The sequence below is a fragment of the Megascapheus bottae genome, chromosome 4, assembly GCF_031878675.1.
Source record: "Megascapheus bottae isolate mThoBot1 chromosome 4, mThoBot2.hap1, whole genome shotgun sequence".
Lineage (NCBI taxonomy): Eukaryota > Metazoa > Chordata > Mammalia > Rodentia > Geomyidae > Megascapheus > Megascapheus bottae.
In genome coordinates, this window is record NC_143512.1 from 55,219,641 (window position 1) to 55,238,376 (window position 18,736).

The following is an 18,736-nucleotide window of genomic DNA, read 5'->3' on the forward strand; positions in this document are numbered from 1 at the left end:
AAATGGCTTATTTATATTTTTGTTGTTGACTCTGTGTATTTGTTGTTTTTTCTCTTTCTGCTTCTAAAGGGGGTAAAAAAGTGATGCAGAAATGGAGGGAGGAAAGATGAATAAATGCAACATAGTATTCAATATATACTATGTGGGAAATGAACTATGCCACTTGTGGGCAGGGACAGAAGGGGGGAAACTAGGGGAAGAGGAAGGAAAAGGTGACATTGTCCAAAAGAGAAATGTACACATTACCTGAATTGTGAAGTAGTAACCCACTGTATAGCACCCTAATAATAACAATAAAATTATATATATATATATACAGGAAATAAGGCACGTTGACACAGACAAGCCAGCGACTTGAGGGGTGGAGGTAGCAAGAGTACCTTTCAAGGCCAGCTCTTTGAAAGTCAGTCTGAAAAACAAAAAGTTGTTCAAATGGTTCAAGTCATTCAATCCCCATTACTGAAAATATATGTGTATGTGTGGGGGGATATTCTTCTTTTGACAAAAAAGTAACTTTGAGATTTTCAAATGCCATTTGATAAAATTTATACTTCAGATTTTTTTTAAATTTCAAAACAATGTTAAAAAACAGTCACATTTTAAAGAAATGGTGTTAAGATTCTCCTTTTGCATAGGTCAGTTTTACAAAGAGGCAACACTGTAGTAATTCCATGTATAAGATGTACCCCAGTCAAATTCACTCCAGATTCACTTCCTCATAGCACACAGTCCAGCTAAGGCCAGGTGAAAAAGAAAAACTCATCTCAAACTAATCAGAGCACAAAAAAAGACCGGGGCATGCCTCAAGTAGCAGAGTACCTGTCCAGCAAATACAAATCCATGAGTTCAAACGCAAGTACTCCCCTTCTCTAAATTCACCCCTCTGAAAATCTTCCTCCTCCTCTTTCTTAATACAATTTCAATAGATTTCATTGTTCTATTTTCATACATACATATCAAGTAAGAAGACACTTTGGTTTGGGTTGGTTTTTGTGGATCATGGGGCTTGAACTTGGCCCTGGGGGCTGTCCCTGAGCTCTTCAGCTCAAGGCTGCCCCCTACCACCCTACTCTTGAGCTAAACCCCACTTCCCGTTTTCTAGAGGTTAATTTGGAGATGAGAGTCTCAGGCCCTTTTGGGCCCCATCTGGCTTTGAACCTTGATCCTCAGATCTCAGCCTCCTGAGCAGCTAGGATTGCAGTGAGCCACTGGCCCGACTGGAAGGCATTGTTTTAGTGTTTTTAGTATTCTGATTTAGCAAAAGCTACTTTTCAGTGTCTCTTTTTTGTGAGAGGGGTTGTGAAAGACCAAACGTGGGAGCTACTAATCCTAAGCCTACATGGAACACCCTCTGTGGCACAGGGAATTAAACAAGCTGTACATTGTAAAGCCAGGGTGTGACCAGCCTCTGGCAACATCCACCAACCTGACTACTTTGAGGCCACAAGAGAAACATAAGACTGCTCATGGAACATTCTCCCAGGGCCAGCTGGCTAATCCCTGGCCCCTGGTATCCAGTGCCTGTTCCGGCCCTTCACCTGTCCAGTAGGATTTTTCCATAAAATTCCTACGCATGTGCCAGGCAGATAGAAGGCTTTCTTGTACTTACCCCTCCTCCAACATATAGACAGGCAGGACAGAACTGCTCAAGTTCTCAGTCAAGTCACCTGACTTCCTAATGCTCAGCTCTTGGAAGTCTTCCAGAAAAGGAAAGCTTTCCTTGTGGGTGATTTGTTTTAATTCCTTTGAGGTCAGAATTTTACTCTATTGCAGAGTTGTTGCAAAGTATCCATGCCACTCTTTTCTTCAAGTATAGTGTTTGCATAAAAATGAAATTCAAGCCCATTCATAAATTTAAATTAATAAAACTCAAAGGCACTCACCAGGCACTGGTGGCCTCACACCTGTAATCCCAGCTACCCAGGAGGCTGAGATGGGAGAACCAAAGTGTGAAGACAGCTTTGGCAGAAAAGTCAACAAGACTCCATCTCTAAATAGCTAGCAAAAAGCAGGGCTAGAGGCATAGCTCAGGTGATAGAGTACTAGCTGAGCAGGTGAATAAGGTGATACTAGTTCAAACGCTGCCAAAAATAAAAATGAAACTAGGTTTGGAATGTGGCCTAGTGGTAGAGTGCTTGTTGATAATGCAGTGCTCTTTCTGTATGCATGGCCCTGGGTCCAAGTTTCTCTTCTTATCAGGACTCTAAGAATACTACATTAGAGCTCACCTCAAAGACATCTTTGTGTGCATGCGTGCCAGACCTAGGCTTGATCAAACTCAGGGTCTGGGCACTGTCCCTTAAATTTTTCACTTAAGGCTAGCACTCTACCATTTGAGCCATATCTCCACTTTTGGCTCTTTGGTAGTTAATTGGAGATAAGAGTATCATGGAGTTTCCTGCTTGGTCTGGCTTCAAATTATGATTCTCAGATCTCAGCTTTCTGAGTAGCTAGGATCATCCAATGTGAGCCGCCAATGACAGGCTGTCAATGACCTCCTTTTAACTTCTTACTTCTCTAGAGATTCCATCACCAAATATGGCCACAGTCTGAGGTATCGCAAAATAATCCATATTAGGATCTCAATAATCTAAACATTGGAGAGACACAATTCACCCCACAATACCAAGCGAGCTTTCTGGTTCTGGCTTCCTAATCTTTTGAAACGAATGTTGGCCCTAATGCTCCTTAATGGCTCTTTCAGTCCTACTGTTCCAAGATTTTCAGAGCCCTTGGTAGCTGCCAAGCCTGGCTCCACTATCCACTCAGCTATAAATACAAGAATTTTCCCTCCTTGGTCCTGCCAGCCAGTGTTGGAGTGGGAAATGAGTTGAGGAAATGCTACAAGGGTGGAGTTTTCCTTTAACTTGTTGTCATTTGCATGAGTTGTGTAACGGGACAGGGCCTAAGTGAAATAGGGGTCCTGATACCCTAAAGTAAGTGAGCCAACACCAATGATGTTTGTTCTTTTCTGAAGCTCAAGGTTTTATGTGCTCCCACCACTGATGATGAAATAGTTCCAGGAGAGCTGCAGTGTTTTGTTCTCTTGGCTAGTTCATTAGCAACAGAACTGTTACTGGGATGCAATCCAGCTAGGCTGACAGCAGTTCCCCAGGAAAAGGACAGAACTGGACCAGAGCCCACGCAGCCAAGAGGGATGAGGAGGACTCAGATGTTCTGACACGCTGGCAAAAGTGGTGGGGAGAGGGCAAAAGAGATGAGAGAGGAGGGATTTTTACAAACCTGATGAGCTGAAGGTGAAGAGGTCACATGGTTCTTTTTTCAAGGTACTCAGACAGGAAGGGAGGAAGGAGGGGCTGTACTCCTGCAAATCACACAAATTAAAGTCTAGCCAACATCATCGTTAGTGAGAATTTAGAAAAATTGGGGTTTGCTTACCTATAAATAAAAACCATCGGTTTTAGAAACCTAAACTAAGAGCATGTGTGCAAAAGAAACCTATATAAGGAAGCAGAGCCGGACTGTAGTTAACGAGAGGCCCAGAACAGCCCACTTCCTCTCTTTGTGCCTTTTTTATTCATCTCTAAATGTGGACATGGTAATCCGATCTCACTCTTCTACACTTAAAAATACTTTTCTTCTGAATCACCTGACAAGCTTTTTTTTATGTTGTCCCTGCAGGGTGCTTATATCCAGCAAGAGATCTTCCAGAGCCACTTTGTCAGTCTAATAGATCTTTCTGGAAGCCTCCAGCTCCCCAGATGTGAATTCAGTCAGCCTACAGCTCCATTATTCAACCCAACTTTCCTCCTAAAGATTGTGCCAACCCTTGATGCTCAAACTGTGCTATTATGAGCATCTTGGCTTTCTTTCCATACAATTTGTATTGGTAGCTGGGTAGATTTTTTACTCTGGGACTTTTATATCTTTTGTGATATTAAATAGTGAGTTGTGGAACTGTTCTCTGGCTTTTGAGAGGCCTGGATATTGTGTAGGTGTGTGTCCATGTCTTCCCCTCTGTTTCTACCACGGACAGTGATACAGCTTAGGGTGAGAAGTCACCTCTGTCGTCTCATCTCAGCTATGAGATGCTATGAGATAGCCAAACATGTAACTGATGAAGCAGGCAGATTCCTAGCTACACTGTGATTAAACAAAGGGTCACTGCATACACAAAACCCAGACTCTGACACAGTCACTATGAAAAGTGTGGTATCAGTAGGTTGAGGCTAAGCCATATTAATTTGCCATGGTTGAGTTATTCTTAATTTATACTTCTCAAAATGCTCTATTTCAGTCAGGTATGGTGATATATACCTGAAATCAACACTTGGGAGGCTGAGACAGGAAGATCATGAAATCAAGACCAATCTGGGCTATGTCATAAAACGTCCATAAAAAAGCAAAAACAAAGAACCAAACAAATAAAAAAGAAGTTATGTTTTGTTGCCTCTGCCTATTAAGTATTTTCAAATAATGACTCTTATTTCCTATCTATTTGATAGATAGGACTCTTAGCTATGGTACCTGGCTTTTTCAAAATCAAGTGATTTATTCATTCATTCCAAAGCCAGGATTGAGGGTCTTCCACCAACAGTCATGTGACTCAGGCTTACAGCCGCCCAGACAGCAGGAAGTGCTTCCTGCCTTAGAGGAACTCCTGACTACTATCTCCTGACCCTGGAGGACTTCTAGACTTGGATTTTGACATCAGCTTTTTGAATTGTATCCATGTTTCCTTTTCAAGGAAAAACTTGACTTCTTTGCTAAAGCAGAGCATGAATATCTGCCAAAGCCCTGTCCTCAACCAGACATGCAGTCTTGGTTTCTCTTCCTTCCTGTTTCTGAAATCCAATGACACCCTTTGCCTAGAGTTTCTCCTTAATCTTAGAAGTTCTGTCTACACTGAGTGGGTTAGACATGAGAACCTTTGGGCCTACAAGAGCCCTGCTTCTTTGCAATCTCTACCTTGTTCATTTCTTTTTTTTTTTTTTTTTTTTTGCCAGTCCTGGGCTTGAGCTCAGGGCCTAAGCACTGTCCTTGGACTTTCTCAAGGTTAGAGAGCTCTACCACTTGAGCCTCAGCACCATTTCTGGCTTTTTTCTATGTATGTGGTACCGAGGAATCGAACCCGGGTCTTCATGCATGCTAGGCAAGCACTCTACCACTAGGCCAAACTCCCGGCCCCTCTACCTTGTTCATTTCTATTTAGGTTCATCTCAGCCCACTGGGCAGTGAGTTTCAAGAGCCCAGTGTTATCTAAGTGATCATCTGTGGAGTCCAGTGAGAATCATTCAATCTGACTGAGTCATTAAGAGTAGCACCTGTGGGCAGTAGCTCTGCCAGGTCTCCCGAGATCCCAGGTCTGCCCAGCACAAGTTCTTTGCCACCCTTTGTACCTTGCTTTTTGCTAGGAAGAAAGGATGGTGGAGGCAGTTATTATATGGTGGACAAGTAACCACTCAGCAAAGTTTGCAACTGAAGCAGTCATAATGGGCATTTCACAGTTGGCCTGTACTCTTCAAAAATGCAAAGGTAAATTGAGACAGGCATGGTGAAAAACACTTGTAATCGTAGCATTCAGGAGTCTGAGATAGAAGGATCAAAAGTTCAAGGCCATCTGAGACTACTTTATGAAATCCTGTCATAAAATAATACTGAAAGAGTCAATATCAAAACATTATTTTTTAAAGCAAGGGAGCTGGTGTAGATTAAAGGTGACTAAGGCCATATAAAACTAATACAATGCGGGGCAGGGAGTTTGGCCTAGTCGTGAGAGTGCTCACCTAGCATGCATGAAGATCTTGATTCCTCGGTACCACATACATAGAAAAAAAGCCAGAAGTGGTGCGGTAGCTCAGGTGGCAGAGTTCTAGCCTTGAGCAAAAAGTGTCCAAGGACAGTGCCTAGGCCCTGAGTTCAAGTCCTAGGACTGGCAACAAAACAAAACAAAACAACAGAAAAAAACTAATACAATGTATGAACCTTGGTTGATTTAGGATTGAAAAAATCTAAGTGAAATCTGTGGCTAGGTACTATACTGTTTTCTTGCCTTCGCTGTATGCTTGAAGTATTTCAAAATAACAACTTTACAATTCTAGCATTATATAGTAGAAGACAAATGGTCAGTAGAAGAGAAGATAGCAGGAATAGATTAACAGGAGCCAGGTGATAGGATGACAGCTTCCAATGGCTCAGAGCTAGAGCCTAGACCCATTGGAAAAAAAAAAAAAAGCAGGAAGCAGACAAAAAGCAGACAGGACACCGAATCTGAGAACCTGCAAGTTGGCCCCCTGTATCAGCAGCACTGTTTGGGGACCAGGTGCAGGCTAGGCCAGTTTCAGATCCACGGATAGGCAAAGAACTTCAGTAACTCCACGTCTGGGTCTTTGAAGGCCCGAGACTTGGGAACAGTTAAATGTTGAAGAGGCCAGACAAGATTGAAGCCAGTAGGAACTGACACATCTGCCTGGTGCCCTAGCTGGATAAAAAGCCCAAAGTGGGGGTGGAAGAGGCTCATCTGGAGGCAAGAATCTTACTTGGGTTCGATTTGCCTTCATTGATGAGATTTTTGCATTGCCAGAATGAGTTACTGGTTAAGCCTAAAGATGTCACTTAATTTCCATCGTTTCCATTTTCTATTTTCTATGAGTAATTGTTTCTGGCTGTCTCTTTTCCTTGCCTGGTTTTATTCCATTATGAGGTTTGGAAAATATTAGAAGTTCTCTCTAAAGTGAATTAAAATGTGTGATTATGAAGATAAAAAGTTTTTTTTTTCAAGGCAGGTTTTGGTCTCAGTAATGTGACACACAGTTTCCAAAGGTCTTTTCAGAGCACTGAGTGCTAAGGTGACCAAGCTTCCTCGCCCAGTGGGTGTGTCATCCCTGGCCGCTGCCTTGAGAAACTGTTGATTTCTCCTTCCTGATGTTCTTTTCATCTTAGCTGTGCTGGCTGAGCAGCACTTCCCAAATAATGGACAGGCCAGAAGTTGAGCCTACTTCTCTCTGGGGCTCCAGAGTTTCTCCCTGATACGTGGGATGTACATTGTAGGGGGTCAGCCAGGGGTTCATACAAGGGATCCAGCAAAACTGTGCTCTGCTCACTTTCTACCATGGCTCAGTCACAAGGCAGCTGTGACGGCGAGTGTTGCCAGAAGCATGGGTCAGAAGCCAGGAGTAGATGAATTCCTGGTGTGAGTAAGGAAAACAGCAACTGAGTTTGCGGCACTATGATTAACATGCAGGATTCAGCCTAGAGATGGCTCCTCCTGAGAAACCATAACATTTGCAGAAGTGTATTCAAGATCAGCCCCAGTGGGTTTCAATTCCAATCTCTCTCTCTCTCTCTCTCTCTCTCTCTCTCTCTCTCTCTCTCTCTCTCTCTCTCTCTCTCTCTCTCTCTCTCTCTCTCTCTCTGTCTCTCTCTGTCTCTCCTCTCTCTGTCTCTGTTTCTCTCTCTCTCTGTGTCTCTCTGTCTCTCCATTTTCTTTCTTTTTAAAATCATTTTATTTAATTTGTGGTGCTAGGGTTTGAACTAGGGTCTCATGCTTTCTAGGCATGACTGAGCCTGTAACTCCAACCCTTTCCATACTTGTTAATTCGAAACAGGGCCCCTTTCTCCCTAGGACCAGGCCTAGGTGTTTCCCGTTTGTCTCCAATGTACTCTGCCAACAAGGTCCTCAGTCACCAAAACCTATAGGCTCATTACCACCACCACTACCCTGATGCACGAAGCCTTCAGGGGGAGATATCTATTCTGAAGGCCATGGAAGTTCTTGCCCAAATGGCAGAAAGCCTTTTTGTGTGATATAGGTTGGATTAAAGAGGCAAAGCTCCTTTGCCTCCTGTGTCATCAAGCATTTAATAAAAATAATGCTTCCAACATCTTTGCACAAAAGCTTTTCTAAGAATTAATACCTGAGAGGCAAGACTAGAGTTTGGGGGGGCTAGTTTTTAGACCTATGCCATATACCACCATGCCTTAACAAGCATTTCTGATTTGATCTACCTTCTACTAAGTGAGTTTTTTTCCAAGCTTATTAATGTCTCTTATAAATTAGTTTCTGAGATCTGGATATGGTGGCACATGTTGTAACCCTAGGTACTTGAGAGGCACAGAGCATACAAATTACGGTTTGAAGCTTGCCCAGGAAAAATGTAAGACCCCCCCACCTCTACCACTAAGACAGAAATGGTGGTATGTACCTTGGAGAATTTTGGTACAAGGATAGCCCCAGACAAAAATAGATCTTATAAGAAAAAAAATCACTAAAACAAACAAACAAAAAGTTGAAGGTGTGGTGGTGGCTTATGTAATAGAGTACCTGCGCAGAGAGTATGAGGTCCTGAGTTCAAACCCAAGAACTTGGGGGGAAAAAAAAAAAGATTGGCTGGAAGTTTAGCCTAGTAGTAGAGTGCTTGCCTAGCATGCACAAAGACCCAGGTTTGATTCCTCAGTACCACATACGTAGAAAAAAGCTGGAAGTGGTGCTGAGGCTCAAGTGGTAGAGCTCTAGCTTTGAGAAAGTCCAAGGACAGTGCTCAGGTCCTGAACTCAAGCAAGCCCAGAACTGGCACAAAAAAAAAAAGAACAAGGATAAATGATCAAACCCATAGATTAGAAAATATATACTTACATAAAATTTTGTACCACTGGGGCTGGGAGTTTGGCCTACTGGTAGAGTGCTTGCCTAGTAAGGATGAAGACCCAGGTGTGATTCCTCCGTATCTATCACATACATAGAAAAATGCCAGAAATGGTGCTGTGGCTCACGTGGTAGAGCCTTGAAAATGTCCAAAGACAGTACTCAGGCCCTGAGCACCATGGGACTGGCAAAAATAAATAAATAAAATAAAAATTTTACCACTGTTCATAGCAACATTTGCATCATAGCCCCAAATTGGAAACAATCCAAATGTCCAGACACTGAAGAATAAAGAAATGGCTGTCCTGCAGCAGAAGGATTTCAGCCAAATTTAAAAGTACTGACATAGGTGAAAACTTGGATGAAAATTGAAAACTTTAGCAGAAGTGACAGAAAGCTAGACATGTGCTATAGGTTTCCATTTATTTGAAATTATCTGAATAGGCAAAACCATAGATTAACAGGAAACAGATTAATGGCGTCCAGAGCCTGTTGGAGAAGGGAATGGGGAGTGACAGTGAGGGGATACACAGTTTCTTTGGGGGACTCAACAAATGTTGAACTTGTAGTAGGGCAAGATGCCAGACTGCAGAGAAAACAGAGAAAGTAGAACTTCCTGCCTTCCCAGAGAGATACAGGTCACATTGCTTGAAAAGGGCTGTGCCCAGTAAAACATCAGCCTCTGTGTGAACACATAAAAGCATCCTGACTGAGAGCTCAAGGAATCTTTTTGGAGTCTTAGACTCCCACTAAAGCCATAGCAGAGGAGGAATATTCCAGGAAGAAGGAGCAGTGTGTGCAAAGATCCCAAGGAAAGAGAAGACACAATTTCCAGGAACTGTGGCAGTTCAGAATGGCTGTTGAGAAAAGACCCAATCTAAACATTTGGCATGAAGTGAGTCCAGACTTTGATGTTTAGAAATTCAGTACTTTTGCCAGAGTTCCAACTTCCTCAGTTGCAAGGAAAAGAAACTCTGACTCCCACAGGCTAGATGATTAAAGACTCATTATTTCCTAAAACAGATAGACTAAAAGAGTGGATTAAAACTGAAGAAATGGTGGATATAGTAACTTAAATACATTTTTCTCCTCAATCTCTATCCCTTTCTCTTTGTCTCTCTGTCTCTCTGTCTCTCTCTCTGTCTCTCTGTCTCGCTCTCTCCCTTCCTTCCCCCCCTTTCTCCCCCTCCTCTCTCTGCTACACACAGAACACAGAAGAAATGACTTCTCTTTTCTGAAAGTCTCCAGCCAGACACCTCTTTTTTCTTTGACATCTCACTAGCACCAGTCTCTGACCCCTGTTAGGAGAAAAAGAGTTAACCCAAATGGCTGTGATTCCTTATCTAAGAGTGATGTGACTGTCTTAATCACCCCAGGGCCACCTCCTGGCTGATTAGGTTGGTATTGAATTTATCAGCACCATGCTTGTGGTTTTTCTTTCAATTTTGGCAGCCAAAAGTAGGTGCAGGCCCAGCTTTCAAACATGGTGTAGAAATGTGGTTTTAATTGCAGGTTTTCTGAGAACTGGCAGTCATTGTGACAAACTTCCTAAAAGTTATCTTTAACTTCTTTCTTTCCTCAAATTTCAATTTCTCGCCTCATCTACCACATCTCATTCTCTCTACCCCATCTTCTTCCCCTGACTGGCTGCTACCTCTCTCCCCACCCCTTTCTCTAAATCTTTCAGCACTTCTACCCAGGAGAAACCAGTTCCCCCTAACTCTAGTACTTCCTCTGTGCTCCCCTGGCCTTCTGTCTTACCCTGCCAACCAATCATTCAACAGATCTGCAAGCTGACATCTTTGTTTTTATTGATACACACACACACACACACACACACACACACACACACACACACACACACAAAAAAAAAAAAAAAACCAAAAAAAAACAAAAAAAAAAAACAAAAAGAAAAAACCCTGGTATCATGATTGCATCAAATGCTTTCGATTGAATGTTTTTTTGTTTTTTTTTTGCCAGTCCTGGGCTTGAGCTCAGGGCCTGAGCACTGTCCTTGTACTTTCTCAAGGCTAGAGCTCTACCACTTGAGCCTCAGCACCACTTCTGGCTTTTTTCTATGTATGTGGTACCGAGGAATCGAACCTGGGTCTTCATGCATGCTAGGAAAGCACTTTAACCACTAGGCCAAACTCCTGGCCCCCGATTGAATGTTTTCTATAGTCATCAATCATTGTTTAAAACATTACACACTTCCCCATTAGATCCATCACAAATATGTCATTTAATCCTGAACGTGAATGTGATTTTTAATCCCACAAACCAAGTCAAAAGGCAAACAAGAAAATTGGAAAATGTTGAAAAGTGCAAGATAATTTTCTTGAATACATCACTAAGAAAAAGACTGTCTTGGGGTAAGAGGGTGGCTTAGTGGTAGAGTGCTTGCCTAGTATGCATGAAGCCCTGGGTTTGATTCTTCAGTATCACAAACACACAAAAAGCCAGAAGTGGTTCTGTGACTCAAGTGGTAGAGTGCTAGTCTTGAGCAAAAGGAAGCTTAGGTATAGTACCCAGGCCCTGAGTCTAGGCCCCAAGACTGGAAAAAAAAAAAAAAGAACAAGAAAAAGAAAGAAAGAAAAAAGAAAAAGGGAAACACTATCTCAGGGCAAAATAAATGAGCTGTCATTTTACTAAGCAGAAAGAGTAACATTTCCATCTTTTGCCTATCAAACTGGTAAAGATGAGAAAACTTACTGATTCCCAGTATTGGTATAAAAAAAAAAAAAAGAAAAAGAAATGAAGCAAGCTGGGCACTGGTGGCTCATAGCTGCAATCCTAGCTATTTAAGAGGCCAAGATCTGCCAGCCTGGGCAGGAAAATATGTGAGACTCTTATCACCAATTAACTACCACCAAAGCTGGAAGTGGAGCTGTGGCTCAAGTGGTATATGGAGCAATAGGCATTACCAATTACTTTAGTTAAAACAAAAGACAGGAAGGAAGAACACAGCCATATATTGTTAAAAGGAAAAGGAGATTACAAAGTAGCAGGAATAGAATTATCTCACTTTTGCATAACTTGTCAGTCCTGGGCCTTGAACTCGGGGCCTAAGCACTGTCCTTGGCTTTCTCAAGGCTAGAGCTCTAAACTGGAGCCACAGCATCATTTCTAGCTTTTTTCTATATATGTGGTACCAACGAATCGAATCCAGGTCTTCATGTATGCTAGGCAAGCACTCTTACCACCAGGCCAAACTCCTGGATTTTTTTATCTGAGCACAAGGCCCAGAACTGGAAAAAAAAAAAAAAAGAAGGAAGGAAGGAAGGAAAAAGAAAAAAAGTAAGTTTTAGAACAGGGAAGTAGGAATGGGGAGAGTGTCAGCAGGGAAGAGTTTGATCAGGATACATTGTTTACATGTGTGTAAAAGCCACTGTGAAACCTCCCTAGCACAATTAATATATGCTAATATTGAAAAATTCAGCAAATGGCCAAACATGTTTTCGAAGAAAACATAAAAGAAAAGTTGCTGGGAGTTTTTCAGCAGTATGTTACTGCACAAGAGATAGATCCTCTCCAGAGTAAACGAAGTTCACTCTTTGCAAATCTTACCACAACTATGTGGAAACTGGGACAGTGTGCACCTGCTTCCTGAACCTGCTCCCAGCTAAAATCTCTTCACCAAGTCTCACTTCTAGAGGAGCAACTGTGCCTTTAAAGTATATATTCCAGGCTCATTCCAGGCATCGTTACAAGTGGGACCTTGGTGTTGATGGGTAAGAAGACGAGTGGGATCAGGACAGGGGCTGGGCTTCTCATGTTACTTTGAAAATGTGAACTTAGATAATGATAAATTTGAAATCAACTTAGTAAGTCATTAGGAAGATATAAATGTAAGAGGAATAAATGTGCTGCCTACACCTATGTTGGCTTGGTTTCTAAACTTTTAAATATTTAGACAGATGTTCTTTGGGCCTTCATTGGCATTCTTGCCTTAATTTCCACAAGCATTAGGAATAGAATCTGAGGGAGAAAATACCACCAGTAGATCAGCATATCCTTCGAGGGCTCCCAATGTTGTCTGAGAAGGTCTGAGGAAGAGCACAGATATGGTTTTCCCACTTCCTGGGCAACCCAGGCCTAGAACAACCTTGGAAACATGTATTGCTCCCCAGCAATTCACTGGTATCATCTGGACTCAAGGACTGTTTTTCACATTCTCTTGAGTTTTTTCCTTAAAAAAAAGTAATTTTTAAAAAGGGCAAGCGGGGGGGGAGGGAAATGAGTACCAAGACATGTGAAAGGGTATCAATGTATGTGAATTAATGCACCTTCTATCTGGCAAATATCATGTAACCCTTTTACTAATTACAATAAAAAAAATTTAAAAAAAATAAAAAAATAAAAAGGGCAAGCGATACTGCATTGTTGGTGGAAATGCAAATTAGAACAACTCTGAAGGATGGTTGGAGATTCCTCATAAAACTAAACATAGAACTTCCCTATGACCCATTCTGATCATTACAGATCAGAATTCAGTAAAGACATTTGCACATCCATGTTCATTGCTGCACTCACTATTCACCATAGCCAAGCCATGGAAATAGCCCAGAAGCCCTAAAACAGATGAATGGACTAATAAAATGTTGCATATCAATACAATGGAACTTTACCCATCCATTAGAAAAAATAAGATTATGTTATTTACAAGGGAGATGGATAACCCTAGAACAAATCATGCCAAGCTCAGAGAAACAAATGGTGCAAATTGTCTCTGTCTATGGAAGCAAAATCTAAAATATAACTGGGCATGATAATCTATACAGGACTATAGGCAGTCTCATATAAACAGACTAAAGGAAGATATCCTTAGGGGAGGAATACACTTCTCTGAACCTTTAAAACATTATCTATGAAACCAACGCCAGGAAATGGAAACATGTTTGTTTATTTTTTACTATTGTTGTTGAGGATGATGGTGGTGGTGGTGGTAGTGATGGAGGTAGTGGCACAGAAAGAGAGGGAGGAAGAGTAAATTAAATACAATCATGCTTTTAAATATACATTATGTGGAAAATGACCTATATAACTTGTGGGCAGGAGATAGGAGGGGAAAACTGGGGGAAAGTAAAGAAGCAGTGACATTGTCATATATATATATATATATGCTTATTACCTGACTTATGAAATGGTACCCTTCTGTACAACACATTAATAGTAACAATAAAATTATTTTTGTAAAAAAGAAAAGGAAGAGATGAAAGAGTTTTACAGTGTGGTGCCTTTGTAGAGAAATATATATGCTCCCTCTAGAAGGGAGTAAAGGAAATTGATAGTAAATTGAATCTTTAGGTAAATGCCCTAAGTGAGCAAATCACCTAGAAAGGGGGTTTATAGTGTGTATTTAACTATGCTGTTGGGTAATCTACGCATCTGTCCTCTAATTGTATGCATGTATTCTCTATTCAAAATGAGAGAGGAACAGGAACAAGAGCAAGGTCAATTATTTTAAAGTAGCCACAGCTCCCAATCAACAAACACAACTCACTTTCTTGGTATGTATTTCTTGGAGTAACACTTTCCCTAACTCACTTTAAGCATTCCCATACACACCTTCCAATATCAGTCAGAACTTTTTTTTTTTTTGGGGGGGGGGTGCCTGTCCCAGGGCTTGAACTCAGGAAGGGAAGCTGTCCCTGAGCTTCTTCTAGCATACTTCCACTTGAGCCACAGCACCACTTCCTTACTCATTAAAAAAAAGAGAAAGAGAGAGAGAGGCAGGACAAGAAATTCTGCTCTCCAGAAACAAGTACTGTTCATATTTTCCTAGGATTCCTTGTAGCCTTTTCCCTGCAAACTTTTCAAAAACATAGTTGAGATCATACGTAATATATAATTTTATGATTCACCTCTTTTATTTGGCTTACTGTTATATCAAGTATTTTCTCATGTCCCTAAATTTTTTTTGGGGGGGGGCCAGTCCTGGGCTTGGGCTCAGGGCCTGAGCACTGTCCCTGGATTTTCTCAAGGCTAGGGCTCTACCACTTGAGCCACAGCACCACTTCTGGTTTTTTGCTATGTATGTGGTACTGAGGAATCAAACCCAGGTCTTCGTGCATGCTAGGCAAGCACTCTACCACTAGGCCAAACTCCCGCCCCCCCCTAAAAATTCTTTTTAAACAAAAGTTCTTGACAGTTAAATAATGTACTACTCTGGGGGTATCTTATAAGCTATTTAATCATTCCTTACTGATGAATATCCAGATTGTTTTGCAGGGTTGCTTTATTGTTTTACTATAGTCAAGTCACAGTAAATATAATTACTTCAGATTTTTCATCTGTATTTTTGTTTATTTCCTTAAGATATTTCTAGTACAGAAATCACTGGGACATAGGGTACTAACGCATTTGAAGACTCCTGAGACATATGATCAAATTCCTTTCTCAGGAAGTTAGTCTAGCTCCTCCTCACACTGCCAAGGGCTGAGCCCGTGGCTGTGAAGCCTCACTCACATGATGAGGCTAGAAGGCAAAAGAGTACTGCCCAGGACCCGATACTGCCACAAACCAGCTGTGTGGCCCTGAGCAAAGTAAAAGCTGAAAAGCACTAATAATAATAATGTAACAATATGTACACTTCCCATTCATTTTTAACTTGCTTTCATGTTTTTTTTTTTTTACTTTCATTTCTTTTGCTTATTTTGAAGCTCACAATCATTCCCACCAAACAAGGCTCAGAATGGTTAAATGATTTTTTTCCAGAATGACCAGCTGGTAAAAGACATGAATCATACAGCTCTGACTTACATGTAGGAATAATTTCCATTAGCTCATTTTGCCTCCTATTCCTTGTCATGTAATTGCTCTGGAACTAAGGCAGGGATAGTCTCAGTTCTCAAACTTTAATATGCATGCATCTCTTGAGAACTTTGTTACAATGCTAGCCATAATCACAGAGGAAGGTAGAGCCCAGACTACTAATTTCTAACAAGATCCTAATGATACAATGCTGCTAGTCTGTGAAACTCACTTTGAACAACAAGGTACAAGACTACCGTTTAATTATAATATTTCATATCTCTATATTGTTACCTCCGGCCAAATTCCACAGTATTTAGAAGCCATGTATCATATAGAACCCACCAAATTCAGAATGTTTATATCAGTGGATGAAGGTCAGTAATTGACCATAGTTTGGATTCTGTAAATTTCTGCTAAAATTTCAAATAATTAAGCTTAAAAAAAAAAAGCTCAGATACATGTAAGGACAAAGTTGTTCAAAGCTAAGAGAACAAATTACAGGACCAACCAGGTACTAGATAATATTTAACTGAGTAAGCAAGAGCTGTTCCCAGAGAATTCAGGGTATATGATGAAATAGTGGCCCAGGTAGGCATTGCAGACAAGGGCCATAATCTTAGGAAGGCAAGGGAAATAGGAAGGAGTTAAATGGTATGGGGACAGTGAATAGACTCATTCTGGAGGAATGCATATAATTGATGTAGGAAGATAAGTTTGGAAGGGCAACTCCAGGACAGATTTTTATAGCCTGTGGATTCCTGTTTGAATTTAGACCTTTATCTAGTAGTATACAAGCATGTGCCTACTGCTTTTGCGCAAAGGAGTGATGTGATGATATGGTATCAGGAGGACAAGTTTGCAGTTGGAATAACTGCAATGTGAAAAGGCCAACACCATATTTAGCCTTAAAGGGACATTAACAGATACCAGTGTGAACAGATATGCATAGGAGAGATTGTGAGGAAGGAAAAGTAATTGATTAACCATATTGTTTAGTTACTTTTGGCCTGTGAAGGAAGAGCTTATAGCAAAGGTTTGGAGGCTAATGATAGGAAAAGGAATGATGATATGATTAGCAAAAACAAGACATCATGAAACTTGGGGACTTAAAACCATTTCCTCCAGTTAATCACAACTGGGCCAACCCATTCTATATCCATGCACAAGGCAACTTTGTCTTTGTTTTATGCTTACTGGTTAAAATTCTGTTTATACCAGGATTTTTTTTTTTTTTGCCAATCCTGGGCTTGAGCTCATGGCCTGAGCCTGTCCTTGGACTTTCTCAAGGCAGGAGCTCTACCACTTGAGCCATAGCAGCACTTTCGGCTTTTTTCTACCCATGTGGTCCTGAGGAATCGAACCCGGGTCTTCATGCAAGCACTTTACCACTAAGCCAAACTCCCTGTCCTTAAATTTCTGTTTATAAAGGAAGACTTACAACTGATTTTTTAGGAATGTTGCATGCATACATATTTCTGCCTCCTCTCTACCCATCATTACAACTGTCATTGGCAAACACAGCTCTGTAAGAGTAGAGATGGAAATTTACATGCTGGGATCAAAACCCAAATCAAGGCCTTTATGAGGTTCAATGGAAGGGTAGCAATGAGCAGAAAATTCTGGCATGCTGCCTACTCTCCACAGACATACTTCTACTTCTGATTTCAGTTATGACTTACTCCAAGCCTCTAGAAACATGTTTGCTGGATCCTGATATTTTTGTGTGTGTGTGTGTGTGTGTGTGTGTGCCAGTCCTGGGGCTTGAGCTTAGGGCCTGAGCACCGTCCTTGGACTTTCTCAAGGCTAGAGCTCTACCACTTGAGCCTCAGCACCACTTCTGGCTTTTTCTATGTATGTGGTACCAAGGCATCGAACCCAGGTCTTCATACATGCTAGGTAAGCACTCTTACCACTAGGCCAAACTCCTGGCCCCTGATATTCTTTTATGACTGAGTTCAGTTCACTAGTACATGGGCTTCATTGCCTTACAAAGAGGCCTGGGTGTCTTCAGAATAGCACAGTTATTTGCAGACCTTCGTACATCTTTGGCAGCCTCTTCTTCCAGAGCTCGTGAGAGGAAGAAGCTGAGACATGCGTGCGATTTTTTTCCCAGTGCATCAACTCACCCCATTGTCTTTTATAGTGGTTTGACATCATGCCTCTATTATAAGGTATTTTGGAGAGCTCTGAAATGTATTCATAGTTTTGCAGTAGACACAGAAGATTTTCTAATTAAAAGCACTCATAGAAATGTATTTCTGAAAAGGAGGTTGATCTTTTAAAAACCAAATTGCTTTCAACAAATTCCAATGGAGATATCTCCATGTGATTGTTTTCTTCTTACTTCTTATCATACAGATAATTAAGCAAGACTGTGGAACACCCACTATATTCAGAGCACTATAATAGGACTGCCATTGTTTTAAGGTTCAAATCAAGTAGCTAACTCCATAAGCCCAATAAAGGAATGGGTCATTTCCCTTTTGTACTGTAATTAATAGAAGGGTTACATTATACTCACCAGATAGAAGGTGAATTACTTTACATATATTGACGCCCTTTCTCATGTCTTGGTCCTCATCATTTCCCTTTTGTAATAGCCATCTGTACATATTGATGATAAAATTATGTGGCATTAATCCAGTGTTAGTGGCTCATGCCTGTAATCCTACCTACTCAGAAGGTTGAAATCTGAGGAATGCAGTTCAAAACCAGCCCAGGCAGGAATATCTGTGAGACATCTCCAAGAAGCTAATATAAAGCCAGAAACAGAGTTGTAGCTCGAAGTGGTAAAGAGCTAGCCTTGTACACAAAAGATCAGGGGCATTACCTAGGCCCTGAATTCAAGCCTTTGAACTAGCACCAAAATTTTTTAAAAAAGAAAAAGAAAGGATGTGGCTTTATAGGACATGGTTTATCAGAAGTTTGCAACTGACTATCAAATGAATCGAGATTATGATACAAAACTACTAAGGAAAGAGTTTCTCCGTCCCTTGCCCTCTCCAGCTTCTAACTGAGCAGTTTGGGAAATGGAAGGATGTGCAAAGTTCCAGGAACACAATACAATATCATCATCTGGCACAGCAGAGATGAGTAATAAACTCTCAGGATAATTTGGTTTCTTTCTGGTTATATAAAAACCTGCTCTAACTGAACCCTGTGGCCCTAGGATTACACCTGTAATCCTAGATACTCAGGAGGCTGAGATCAAAGGATCATGGTTGAAATCCAGTCCAGCAACAAGTGCCCATGAGACTCTTAGCTTCAAAGAACCACTCAAAGATGGAGCTGTGCTCAAATTGTAGAGCACTAGCCTTGAGCAAATGACCTTAAGGACAGCACCCAGACCTTGAGTTCAAACCTCAAGACCACCAC